This window comes from Malaclemys terrapin, chromosome 14 (genome assembly GCF_027887155.1).
Source record: "Malaclemys terrapin pileata isolate rMalTer1 chromosome 14, rMalTer1.hap1, whole genome shotgun sequence".
Taxonomy (NCBI): domain Eukaryota; kingdom Metazoa; phylum Chordata; order Testudines; family Emydidae; genus Malaclemys; species Malaclemys terrapin.
In genome coordinates, this window is record NC_071518.1 from 31,408,408 (window position 1) to 31,422,817 (window position 14,410).

The following is a 14,410-nucleotide window of genomic DNA, read 5'->3' on the forward strand; positions in this document are numbered from 1 at the left end:
CCCCTGTTATACAGCAAGTTAACTCTATCGATTTCAGTAATGCTACTTCTCATTTACATTGCGTAATAGATGGAGAATCAGACCTCGGATCTAAAGTACATAGAACAGAAGGGATTACCCTTATCAAGTGAAGGGATAGCATTGGTTCAGTAGTCAGGATGCTAGGCTGGAGACCTGGGTTCTAATCTCAGTGGCCATTGACTTGTGTATCCCCGTTAAGTCATTTTACCTCTCCACACCTCAGTTTCTCCATCTGTAAATGGGACAATGATTCTTCTCCTCATTTGTGGAATGCTTTGAAATCTATGGTTAAAATCATTATCTGGGCCTGATCCAAAGTCCATTGAAATCAAGGGCAGTCTATTGACTTCAGTGAGATTTGGATCAGGCCCTATCAGATCCAAGTGTGATTAAATGGGATTTGTAAACAGAACTGAAAAATTAACCTTATGAAATGTGGCGATTGTGCAATTGAAAATGTTGATTTTAATGAAATTTCCCCATTTCTGGATGGAAAAATTCAAGCCATCATATTTTGTTTCAATGGAAAGTTAATTTTTATTTCCACATTTCCAAATCACAATTTTTTCAGAATTTCTACTTCTGCAAAACTTTGATATTTTATATCGTTTCAGGACAGAACCAAATAACAGAATTTCTCAAGGGACAGAAATTCCATTTTCTGAACAGCTCTGCTTGTCAGTTTTACTGGCAATATGAGCGTGAGTTGTAGAACTACACAGCAGAGGCTTCAGCATTTTGCTGTGTAGAATAACTGTCAGGAAGATATGCCACATATTTCACATTACTGATATGTATGCCACATGGCACAAAAATCTGAAGCCTCCTGTCCATGTTTTGGATAAGTAATTCCAGTTCTTCATAGTGTTCTCCTACATGTGTCAGCATAAAACCTTTAACAGGAAACAATACCCATTCAGCTTCTCCCTCCAAGGCACGAAGTTTCTTAACATAGCTTTCAAGAAAGCATTGTGTTAATTATCACATACAGACACATGGCGAGTATCAGTTCATTCTTGATGAAGGAGTGAGTGCTTCAGAACTTTTGACATTTCATTGGGGTTGTCTGAAACAAATGTACCACGTTCACCTTTAAGTAACACATTTGGGAATCAATTATGACTGTCAAAATAACTCAATTTACCAAGACAAAATAATCCAGGTGGTCTAAATCCTTACAGGATTTTGACATTTGCAAACACATTTTGCTAGCCATTAACCTAGCAATTCTAGTTCCTAGAATGCAGCAGAGGGGGTTATTCCACTGGGTGTCTGGAACAAAGTATACTCTGAAAACAGACTTCACTGAAGTAACTTTTCCAGCAGGTAGATGCTAAGCGGTGACTGTACTAAAAGCTCCCCCTTATAAGACAAATCATCCCTTCCCCACCCTTTGAGGAAACTCCACCTTTTGAAACAGGAGCCACATGCTAGTCTGGAATTAAATATATTGGAGAGTATGGAAAAAGGTAAGGGGCTCCACAGTTGCTCACAAAAGATCTCACGTACCTTGGCCATATGCATGGTATAAACAACATAGGAGACAGCAAGATCTCAGCTATGCCACTTCTCAGGGACAAGAGATGCAGATCCAAATCCGAGGTTTGCCTTTAAGACTTAATGCTGCAAACATGATCAAACTTGTGTTTTATAAACAATCGGATGGAATTTATTTTAGATTTTTTACTTTTTAGTTCCTGGATGTATAATGGAAAAATGTGTCATTTCTTGCAGAAATGTCTTGTCTTTCCTGCAGAATGCCCCAGAATGCCTCTTCTCACACTGATATTACTGAAGAATGATATATTTAGATTGTGAGCTCTTTGGGTCAGAGTCCATGTTTTATTAGCTGTGCCTACAGTGCCTAAGGCCGCTGGCTGCTTCCACAATATGTAATAATAATAATAAAGAAACGTGCAGTACATGGATTATACAGACAATAATTAACCAGACAGAAAGAAACTCATAATTGCAAAAGTCGCAGACTAAGTGAAAAAATATTCCACTGAACTCAAGTGAAGCCAATAAGCCTTAGAAATTGTTTAACATGGCCTGTTCTTCAATCTTTCATTAACTGAGATAGCAGTTAATGCTAATAGGAATGACATACGCACACAGACAGGCAAATAAAGTGCTTGGATTGCTTATGTGGTGACTGTAAAATATCATGGCTGGAAATGTATTGTGCCAAGGAGAGACACAAGCTGTTAGTTCAAACCCCTACTCAGTAGAAAACTCACAATGCATTTTCAATTGTTGAAGTGCCATGTTCAAGAACGAGAGACAAGATGCACCTTCTGAACCAGTGTTTATGACCAAAGCAAATTCAATGACTGCTTAATGATGGTGTAAAGAAACTTGTAGTGCGGCTCCAGCTTTGCTGTGTGCAGCATACTATCACATGACCAAACCTCTACTGCATGAAATGGCAAGCTGGGGAAAATAGATAAGGAAAACATTGGGACTGAAATATACAAAGAACTGCAGATACTCTTTATTGTGTAATGCATTAAATTATAGTGGTGTGGTGTAAGCAATTTGTAAGTGTTGCTCAAGTATATAAAAAAAACACAGAGCAAAAAGTTTGCAGCATTCATGGAACCTTCCCCCCCCACCCTGGTTCTGAATCCCCCTTTTGAGATTTTCTTAAGGCATAAACAGGAATATGTAGATTTTTAATTTGAAGTGATTGAGTTGCATTGGACCAAGAGAGTACACAATGTGCTGCAAATCCGGACTACAGAATGACAGAACCAAAGGTTGGATTTAAACTAACAAAGACATTCAGATGTTTTCTCCTGTCCACCAAATGAGAACTCTCACTTGGCTTCTCAGGGGCAGGGACTACATCTTATCTTGTTATCAATCAAGTGCCAGATTTTGTCTCTCCTTTCTCACTGTGGGTGCAATTTACCCTGTCCAGTGGACAAGTCCCAGAGGAGCCCCAGGCAGCTATATTTACAATAACTAGATACAGTGGACATATGTGGAAATTAAATGTGGCATAGACTTTATGCTGGCCCTCTGGCCAAGGGTCAATTGTGCCGTATGTGAGTAAAGGTGGCAGAATCTGGCCCTAACAATCTTAATTGGAACTCAGATCTTTATACAAAGTTTCTCAGATATCAACCGATGTAGATTTCATTCAACAACTTGAATGTGTACTAAGTTGCCCCAGAGAAAAAGTCCATAGCAAAAAAAGACAGAATCCCAGTTCTTATTTCTACTAAATTATACACCTCAAGGTATCCAGATCACTGCAAGTCCAGTACTCCAAGCAGCATCATTCCCTTGTTCACCTTTGCGAGTTATGGTGAAAAAAATTCCAGGATGGTTTTTTTTGTCCCCAACAGGAGCCCTATCCCTTCAATAAGGGGGAACAGCAGATGACACTTCAGTACAATGTGACAATAATTAATTCAGGTCTCTATTAGTCCCAATATTTGATACACTGTGTAAGAAATAGTGCCTGACAGTTTGGTTTGAATAGCCAAGTTACACCGAATTGACTCATTGAATATGTTGCGATTGTATGTTTGCCTCACTTGCCTGTGCAATGCAATTCATGTTAACAATGGCTCCTCAGGGTCCTCTCTTAAATAAGCTACTGAAGCCCAAGAGCCTACTCTGTATAAATAAACAAACAGGAGTGGAACCTCTTCATCACCACATGTTTGATTTTTTTGCACAACAGGGTTGTTTAACAGAAGATTTCAAGATGCAATCAATGTACCACTAGTGCACTGGCAAGCAGCGGCTGGTGGCCCAAGGTCTGATCATATGGGGCCAGATTTTCAGTTCACCTCCCATGAAAGTATCTAAATAAGAGTTAGATTTTCAAAAGTGCTCAGCACCCAGCAGCTCCCATTAACACCTAGACTAGATTCTTGGGCTCAGCAGCTAATGGACTGAGATCTGTGGAAAACATGGCCATTTATTTTGGTGCCAAAATGAGAGCTGAGTGTCTCTGAAATGTGGCCCATGGTGTTGGTTTTACCTGATTTCAAGCTGCCAAACCCCATTAAAAATATGCCTAAAAATATATTAGCTGCTTTCCTACCTCCACTTTTCAGAGATCCATTGGGCCTAACTGGATTGTGCTCTTAGCATGTAAACCAGAAGTACCTCCACTGAAGTCAGCAGAACGACAATGAGGAAAGAATCAAGACCATTATACAGAAAGGAGGGTATCATGTGGCTCTTCGTATCTAGGAAGAAGGATCCAAGGGAAGGAAGGATTAAGAACTCTCTGCTGTGTTCTGGTCAGGAATTATTATTAGTTTTTAAGACTGAGCCAATGACATGTGGGATACCTCAATTTCTAAAGGTCCTATTTGATCCCACCTACAAGGGCAGAATTTCTAATACCATAGAAAGATAGCAGGAATGGGGCCAAATAAGCAAGCAAGTTTCTGATTTTTTTTCCCTCTATATCCTTTAAGGAAATCTTGAACTCATCAGGTATGTAAGTTAAAGGAACCCCCAGGCACTTTTTGCTTGTGTGGCCAGCATCATACTCTAGTGCTCATTGACCTTGACAGCATTACACAGAAACTATTTTCACATGAATGAATTATTCTTGAATAATTTCACCAATATGTTAAGAGCAAAGACACCTTCCTGGAAATATTAGCTTTTCCCTTTCCCCCTTTTATCTTCAACAAACAGATATTCTGAATCTTGCCAAGACAATCACCCGTTTGGCTCATGACGGGTTGCTCTATGGACTTACAGCATTTCAAAGCACCACGGGCCTGTCTTTCCTCTCACTTACACATGTTTTATGCCAATATGCTTGATTAGATACCTGTGGCTCTTAGACTTGGGTTTTGTCAACAGGGCCACTTGTCAACAGGGCCACCCAGAGGATTCAGGGGCCTGGGGCAAAGCAATTTCGGGGGCCCCTTCCATAAAAAAAAGTTGCAATACTATAGAATACTATATTCTTGTGGGGGCCCCTGGGGCAAATTGCCCCACTTGCCCCCCGTCGCCCTCCCAGGCAGCCCTGCTTGTATCTCCAATGTTGCAGTGCTTTATTTCATGCATGTAAGCATAAGCAAGAATATTACATTTAGTGTTTAGAAAACAGGTTATCATCAAATGCATTTTTGGATCATTGTCTAGGAAATACACTTGGCTATGCACTTTGAGTGCAAAATATTATTCTTTTTGTCTGTAGAACCTAATGTATAGTTCTCATGAAAAATCAGAAGGCTATAGACAACCTGCAAAGGTTTTTGCACTTTCAGTGATCCCCAAGGACATGCTTTTTTGTTCAGGTCGAGCAGTTTGCACAGCTCTACGGAGAAGCATGGCAATCAGGCATGTCCTCCTTCTACAAAGGATAACTTTTAAAGAGATACCATTCTTCTGTTAATGGCTTTATAAGACCACAACCTCATCAATAATTGGCATATGGTGTAAGCAGCGTATTAGGCAGTGCTTAATTTGTAATGAAAGAGGTGCTGTGGCTCAAGCAATTTTTTTTAGTTTCATAACTGACGCGGCAAGCCCAGAGGTGCTGGGGCTATGAACTGCCAAGCCCAGAGGTGCTGGGGCTATGAACTGCCAAGCCTTGAGGTGCCGGGACTCAGCCCTGGCACAATTTAAACACCGATATTAGGTAGAATTCCACCAGCACTTTGGGTGGCTAGTTTGTTAATCATGCCCAATTTGTCTCAAGGATACGGATGGGCTCAAGTCACAAAATTTGAATCCAGATTTCAAACACTCCACAGTTCAGGGCTCTTTGAATCAAGAGTTCTCATTCTTTCCATTGGAAAGATGAGGGCCATTTACAAACAGACAGCTCTTTCTTACATAAGTAGTCCTCTGAAGACAGGGGCTACTCATATGAATTAGTCCTTACTAATATGAAGGACTCCAGAATCTGGTCCAAAGTTTGTATCTGGATCTAGTTTTGGATTTCAAACATCCTCAAAGTTCCAATTTGGAGCTAGGCTTTTGTTTGAGATCACTTGTACTCATTTGATAAGAATAGCTACAATCCAATCGGTGAAAGTATTTTTATTGCAATCCACAGTAAATCATAAAGTTGAACATGGCAAGCTTTCAAAGTGCAGAATATGAGAAAACCTAGAGATTAAACTATATGGGACACTGGTAAATCCCTTTTCACATAGTGATGGCAAAGGACTTTCCCCCCGTTCTCCTACAAAGCAGCTGTATGCAAATAATACGACAGTTTATGATTTTAACTAAAAGAACCTCACCCGATAAAAAGTGTTGCTTTACTGTGTTTTGTCATTCCTTTGTGGGACCATGAGCCAGCTATGGCCAAGGGATGCTCTTTTTTTGATTTTTTCGTCTGTTCTTCATCCAGGCCAATATATGGATTCACAGAAAGGTCAACGTCCTAGTTAACCGTCCTTAAGACTCACCACAAAATTCCTGCTCTACCATAACTTTTCCAAACTTTTTAAGAACAAACTTCTGTTTATTAATTTTTTTCTTTTTGTCTGCATATGTTTTATTGAAGAAATTTCAACACTAAATAAAATTTGTACAATGGTGTTTAAAAATGAAATAAAGGGAGCATAGGAAAGAGGCGTTGTATCTAAGCTCATGATACTGCAATGGACTGTGCATGGGCAGACCTCCATTGAAGTCAGTGAGGTTCCACATAAGCACAATGGTCTCCGGGCTCAGTGGTAGGACTGGGGACCTTATTTTGACTAACTATAACAGGAAATATTAGGGCTGGTTAATAATTTCCCCACAAGCTTGCATCAAATTTATCAATAAATATACTTTAGCTGTGTCTGAATTTGTGTGACTTTAACTTCAGCGTCTGACGAAGTGGGTATTCACCCACGAAAGCTTATGCGCCAATACGTCTGTTAGTCTATAAGGTACCATAGGACTCTTTGTCGCTTTTTACAGATCCAGACTAACACGGCTACCCCTCTGATACTTAACTTCAGCTGTGTCTGCTTTTTGCAAACATTGGCGCAATCAATATTTACTTACCTAGTTTGATCCACATCCCATTGAATGGTTTTGGATCTGGCCCAGAAATACTTGTAAAAACGAATTATACATTTCCTCAGTTAATTATGCCTAGGAAGAGTGCTAGATTCTGCTGAATAAACTATCCTCTGGTGTTGTTTTAGGAATGACCCTTTATCTGTGGTCTAAATGTAGCTATTGGCAAAACAAAATTCTCTGTTTTCTAGGATTAGTTCTCTTCTTTGTGTGTCAATGACCATCAATAAAAGGTAGGCAATACGTTTTTTATATGGGGCACTGCAGATAACACGGCTCCCCCTATCCTTGTCAGGGTCCTGGCACACAAATAATTAAATGAACAAAAATACGATCTCAACACACCCTTGCTAGAACTAGTACATAGAACTACAACTGCCAGTAAGATTATAGGCACACTTGAAAATCTGAATCAAAATGGAATTTGAGTATCAATTCTAATTTAAAAGAAAGTTACAGGAAGTGCTAAGAGTACTGGTGGGTTTTTTAAGCTTATGCACTTACAGTATCCTGCACAGTTTTTAAAAAATGCTTTTGGAAATTGCTGACTAGCATCAGTAAGGCTTTGAACCAGTGCCTGTCCCCTCCCAACCCCGCGTCCTCCATAAGTATAAGTGTGTGTGTGTGTGTGTGGGGGGGGGAATTAGAGCTGGTCAAAACTTTTCAATACTTTTTTTTTTTTTTGGTCAGAAAATGCTCATTCACTAAAACCAAAACAGTTTGTGGGAAAGGACCCAGTTTGGATGAATTTCTTGGTTTGAAAAAATTTTGGAAAAAAAGTTTTGAAATTGTCAAAAACCATTTTTGAAATGAAAAATGCTATTTTTTTGGGGGGGGGGGAGATTCAAAATATTTGTTTAAAAATTAAGCTAATTATAGTGAAAACAATTTTAAATAAAGGATTTTGTCCCAATTTTGATTTTGAAATGATCAAAATGAAATGGTTTGACTGTCCCGAGCCTTTTTTATTTCAGATTGTCGATTCCTGAATATTTTTGAGATTTTGACTTTTCATCCTGATCATCCCTGATGGGAAAAATTTTCACAATCTCACATTTTCCCAGGGTAGGAAAACTATTTCCCATTCAGCTCTAAAAATAACCCATCTCCCCATGCTCCCATTTATAAATGGGAAATAACTTTCCCCTCTTCTCAATATCTATAGAGGTGAAATAATTGAAGTATTTTGGATAGTATTGTGTTGCAACTACTAGTAAATGTTAACTTTTGAATGCTGATGACTAGGATATGCACTAAGTTGCATGGTGAAGCGTTATGCTCTGCCATACAGCATGCACTTAGAAAGCCTATCTCGAGACGTGGGAAGCCCTGCAATCTATTTAGGGTTATGCCCGAAGTGAAAGTGGTGAAGCGACTGATCTAGGGTGCACGGGTCAGCCAGTGGTTGCGTTGGGCTGGGGAAAACCCTGCACGGGCTTTTCAGTCTGTCAGTCCTGTCTCTAATACATGGGGTACCTCAAATGCTTTATTATGCTTTCCTCTTCTGGGTTGTGTGGTTCGAATGACATGTATAGAGCTATATACACACAGAACAAAGCAGCTGTTAAGTCGGTCAGTCTGAGGGTCCTGTTCATTATGAACAGAGATGTGAGGGCAGTCTAGATGAGAGGGGACAAGATACATAGACGCTCCAGACTTAAGAGCAGGTGCAGCAGGGAATGGGAATGGTGTCTCAAAAGGGCTCCTGTACTAGATTCTGCATTAGATTTTTAAAAGTGCTCAGCATAAACCTAGTGCTGTTCTCAATGAAGTCAATAGCAAGCTCTCTCAGACTACAATGGCCAGCGCTGAATGCTGTTAGGGTGACCAGATGTCCCGATTTTATAGGGACAGTCCCGATTTTTGGGTCTTTTTCTTCTATAGGCTCCTATTACCCCCCACCCCAGTCCTGGTTTTTCACATTTGCTGTCTGGTCACCCTAAATGCTGTTGAAAATCCCCTTCTCCAAGTACAGCTGTGCATATTAATCAATTTCTGCTTCCTGGCTATTTTAATGTGTGGGGAGGGAGGAATCTAGAATTTGAGAGTATTATAAATGCTATACAGAGAGAAAGCTCACCCTTTCCACTGTGAAATTTTGCCATAGGCAAAATATAACTGTTCCCAGGAAGAAATTTCACTATTTTCAGCAAATCAGCCAACAGATCCGTCTGCAGCTCTTGAGGATATTGGGTAAAATTGTCAAAGCGCCTAAGTGACTTAGGAACCAAATTTCCTTTGAAAGACAAATTTTACGGATAAGACCTGTTTTAAGGAGAAGGGAAATAACTTTTGTTCTGTGTAATTTTTGACATTCAAAGGTGGCTTATGCTTGATGTGCACTAGTACAGATGTGTGTGAAGTTTGGAGTTTGCAGCAACTGTGGTTATGTAGCTACAACACGCTGCCAATAAGGGAAACGCACACGGCTAAATTTCATAATGGCATGATTTAATTGTTTTCTCTAACAAAGCTTGGCAAGTATTTTATCCAGAAAATGTCCTAGACAGTTTAATTGCATCACAATGACTGTTCAGGGGAAATTTGGAGACACAGTTCCACCATGAAAGTGTGAAACGGAAGGATTTGAATCCTGCTTTAACTATGAAGTTGCTACAAATGCCTCCCTAATATAATCATGCATATAGGGCTGGCTGACAGCAACCTCAATTGCTAGTTGCTAGACATATTACATATCAGGTTGGAGAGGGATAACGCTTACTCTTAATCTGCAGAATAACACATCACAACATCTGTAAGGGAGACCCAGAGCTGGCAGACTTTCTACACTCACTGCCAGTTTAACAAAACAAATATTGACACAGCTTGTTTCATCTTGGTGGCTACTATTTTGATCTACTTGGCCTATAACATAGAGGAGGGCTGGGGAATTCCAGTGCCTGATGGACTCACCTCCTCGCTATTATGCACAATCATTACAGTGGAAGGTTAAGAAACCTCATTTCATGGGGGGCTGCTTGGCAGCTGCCAGCAACTGCTGAATGGGCGCTGAAGCTTTACACTTTCTATGTATTCTGTGCCCTTGCTGGGGAAAGATACGGTGACAGAACAAAAACCGACTGTCTTTCAGAGGTGCCAGATTAGACTCTCCCAATGCTGGCCAAAGAGGCACAATTTGTCAGGCCCCCCCTGAAAGGTCACAGCTGGTACTTCTATGAATTTCCTTCTTACACAGGAACGAAGCACAGATTCATAGAGAGAGACAGATGGTAAGTGGCAATGTTACTTGTACTAATGTGCGTTGAGACAGAGAGCTTTCTGGCATACCCCTAGACAGGAATCTTTTCTGCCTTGTGGAGGGTAGGGCATTCAAGCCAAGTGGTTTCCCACCCCACTGGGAAAAATCAGATATTACTCCTTCTTGCTTTCAATGTGTCTGAGTCACAAGTAGGTTAGTATAGAGATCTTTGCCGGAGGTCCAGACTCTGATGGACAAGCCCAGAAAATACTCCAGCCCACCGCTGTTGAGTTTTAGTCATGTCTGTCTCCCCCTCACTCCTCCATTCAGGTGGGTGTGACAGAGAAACTGCGGAAAGACTGAAAGCGATAATGCTGATGAGGGTGAGAATCGGCAGCCTGGAGCAGGAGGGCCTGAGGGAAGAAAGGATTTAGATTTTAAACATGTGTATTAATCATGACTCAAAATATATACGTGGCTGGGAGCTGCAGTTGGGAAGGGCAAAGGATTTTTTTTTTTTAATGTGCAAGGTGTATTCATTATGTCTCAAAATGGAATTTTGGGAGAGGGGATCAGAGGCTCGCTGGTAGAGGGTAAAAAGACATTTTGCACATGTCCTGAAGGAGGTAACTTCCCAAAAGGAGGGGGGCCAGGTTTTGATCTTGCTGACACAGGACTAAATCTGGGATAACCTCATTGATTCCAGTGGAATGACTCAGTTTATGGCAGCACTTTAGAGATCAGGATCTGCCCTGTAGTGTTCAGAGGATAGTGAATGAGGAAACTATTTCACCACCCCTCCCCATCTGTTTACTTGTGAATTGCAGAATGCACATGGCATATTCACTGTCATCTTGGATGGAGTTACAGCTCATGACAGCAGAATCTTCTAGGAAAGACCTCAGAGCATCACAGGCAGTTCTTCCGGGGATGATAAAATGAAGCAAGCATTTGGCAAATGCTTGTTCAGAGCACTTGCTGGTAAAGCAAGCTCTGTAGTCAAGTGGATAACTTTATATCCAGGGAGGCTGTGGGGAAACCCAGCCAATCTCCAGGACATCTGATAGCTTAAAAGGTAAAGACAGATCCTGAAACTGAGGCTCACAAGGAGGAGGAGTTAGAGTGGGAACTGGCAAGTCAAAAGGGAGAAAAGGGTTTTTCTTTCAAATGTCTTTTTAAACGTGTGGTTCTGTAGACAGCAGGGCACATGAAAAGGCAGGTCAGCATTTGCAGCTTACATATGAGTTTTGCACAAGTCATAACAGGGACTGGGACTCCACAGCCAGCTAGGGGAAGGATGACAACAGCTTTTTTTAGACCTGTCACTTTAAAACAGTCCCACTCCGATGCAGCACTAGAGCAGAAGACAACATATTTCACATTAAAGGCAACTGACTTTAATTAGGCCTTTCTTGGGCACATGAGATTTGATGGCTTGCTTCCAAGCAAAATGAAGAGGACTTAATGTTTAGGAAAGGCACCAGACTGACAGCACAGGAGACTGAGGCCTTATAGATGTCTGCTGAACAGGTAGCACATGGGCAACAGCTGGCAAGCTCTGCCAATGTACCTCTATTCTCTTCTGGAGGCATCATTCTCTAGGGTGGAGCACACCGGGCAGATCCTCAGCTGGTATAAACTGTCACAGCTTCACTGAAGTAAATGAAGCTACAAAAATTTTGCACCAGCTGAGGATCTACCCCACAGTCTTCACGCTCCTTCATCCAACAGCCTCTGCTGACAATAGCATAACGGCTGGCGATCACTTCCCAGTCCATCTACAGTCTGGGTGATGAGACCATAGGCTCTCAGATACTATGGTGATGTTCATGGTGTAAGAACCTGAAGAGACTAGTCATGAATTTTGATTAATAATATTTGGTTTTAGACCAGTGAACTAGAGGCGAAGCACCTCAGCCATCAATTTCCCTGTGAACTTGAATAAAAGCAAATAACAATTCATGTGCAAACCATTAAAAAACAAAACACTGCCAAGCTTTGAAAAGCATCTGGGGATAATTTTTTACTCTCTATTTTTGTAACAACAGCCAAGAAGGTGAAAAACAAGAGATATTTCTGCATCAGTTTGGTTTTCTTCATGTTTGCGAATGACTTCCACACTCTCCCCAGAGAAGGCAAGGTGGCTTCTTGAGGATGTAGACAAAACAGAACAGTGGATGTCTTCCAGCTCCCATTGCAGCCAATGGGAGTTTTGCAATTGACCGCAGTGGGAACAGTAGATGATTAGCATCTCTGAAAACCACTTAACTTTTACTGGGCACCTAATTTTGGCCTGTATTGGCTTGTCCCACATCAGGAGAAGTAGTCTTTCAGAACTGACATTAGAACTCAAAGGGTATGTCTACACTGCAATTAGAGGAGTGACTACAGCATGTGTAGACATACCTGCAAGGCTATGATCTAGCTAGCATGAACAACCATAGCAATGAAACTGTGGCAGCCTGGCTGCCACGTCTTCACTGTTATGGTTACTCCAGCTAGTTATGTCAAAGCTATCTTAGGTATGTCTACACATGCCGTAGTCACAATTCTGAGTGCAGTGTAGACATACCCAAAGTCATGTGCTTAGATATCTTGCTATGCCATGGATTAAGGCCCTGGTTCAGAAAGGTACTTAAGCTTTTGTCTAAGTTTAATCACATGCAGAGTTCTGAAGTCAAGGGGAATACTGAGGTGGTTAAAGCTAGGCACATGCTTAAGTATCTTGCTGAAATGGGGCCTAAATACTATTGCTGTAAACCAGGACAGTGGGTCTCTTGTGGTGCAAGTTCTCTGAAAACTCATCCACAGGGGAGTCTTCAAGTAGCCAGCACAACCCAAAACATAGGGTCTTGTTAGCCAAGGAAGACATATGGCCAGGACAGCTGGAAATGCATTGATTCAGTTCACCCCTGCTGCTGCCGCTCTGTGGCAGACCCTTTATGGAGCTCCTGGTAGAACTTACACCTGCCTTGACCTCAGGAAGGATACTACCTGCTCCCCCTGGAGCTGAATGAATGAATGAATATATAGATTACCTAGAGAGCATTCCCACCAGACTGTAATTTTAATGCTGGTAGAGTTGGGGCCTGAAGTTCTTAGCAGTGTCCCTGTGTGGTCTCAACAGGAAAGATACCCACACTTCTTCCAGGCATGAATTTCCTTAAATACTCTGGACATAAATACTATACCTCTGCTAGTATAGTAAACCTTCCACCTTAGGTCTAAAATTGTGTCACTCCTTTGACCATTTTTACAGATGGTTGTTACAACCATGACACACTTTTTTGGTGTCTTGTATAATGACATGCTCTAAACTAAGTTGCTTTGGGGAGGGGGGAAAAAGACTAAATTGAATTAGCCCTCATTACTTGTAGTTGTTTCATATCTTTAAATGATTCTGGTAAATCGATAAAGCCCTGCAAAGTGGCTGTTGTCTGCTGATTTCTAACTCTAGTCAGTGGCATCCGCTCTTTAGTGCACCACACACTTGCTGTGTAGCCATTAGATGAAAGCACGATCACCTGTCAAACAAACTGCTAGAACTGTGATAAATTAATGATCAAATAGCACAGTCTGATGTACAGTAGCAGTGCTGAGGCTAGTTACAACCAGGCCCCATGCTTTAAAAATGTAGCTGACATTAAAAAAAAATCAGCCATTAAAGAAAAATGTCACACAGCTTTTCAAAAAAAAAAAAAAAAAAAAAAAAAATCTCTATTTAAAAATGACCACATACTGATATTCCAGAGTTTGTTTTTTTAAAAAAGAAAAAGGTGCAGTTGTTGCTGCAATCCTTTTTGTGCACCGTGCATTTGCAAGGCAAGTCACTCCGTGCAGCTAAGCAAAGAGGAGGCTTTTGTATTTTGGGTATGTAATGCAGTGTACAAATCTGTACCTTAGAGGAATCCTCCGGCAAGTTGTGGCGTGGTTCTATGTTTGGAAGGGAAGTGCTCCGAGCCCATTCTCTCTCTCTCCCCTCCCTCCCCCTCTATTTTTTCGTAATGCTTTTGATTTTTGACATCATGGGTAAAATATTTCAAGGGAGCTCCACATTCCTTCTAAATATAAACAATACAAAATAAGCCTTTGCTTTTGAAGCACTTGACATCCTTTGAGCTTTGAATTTCAACTCCTAATAACTCTTGATGCTCGCTGCATTAATGTATAAAGTCCTTTTTGTGA

General features: G+C 41.0%; 1 long non-coding RNA gene across 1 annotated transcript in view; it reads right to left on the reverse strand.

The window, feature by feature from the left end:
* Window positions 1-9,490: 9,490 nt before the first annotated feature.
* Window positions 9,491-14,410, reverse strand: part of LOC128849024 (uncharacterized) — a 123,563-nt gene continuing 118,643 nt past the window's right edge. Inside the window, exon 3 of the long non-coding RNA XR_008447149.1 lies at window positions 9,491-10,638. This is a non-coding gene — a long non-coding RNA (uncharacterized LOC128849024). The remainder of the gene's footprint in view (window positions 10,639-14,410) is intronic.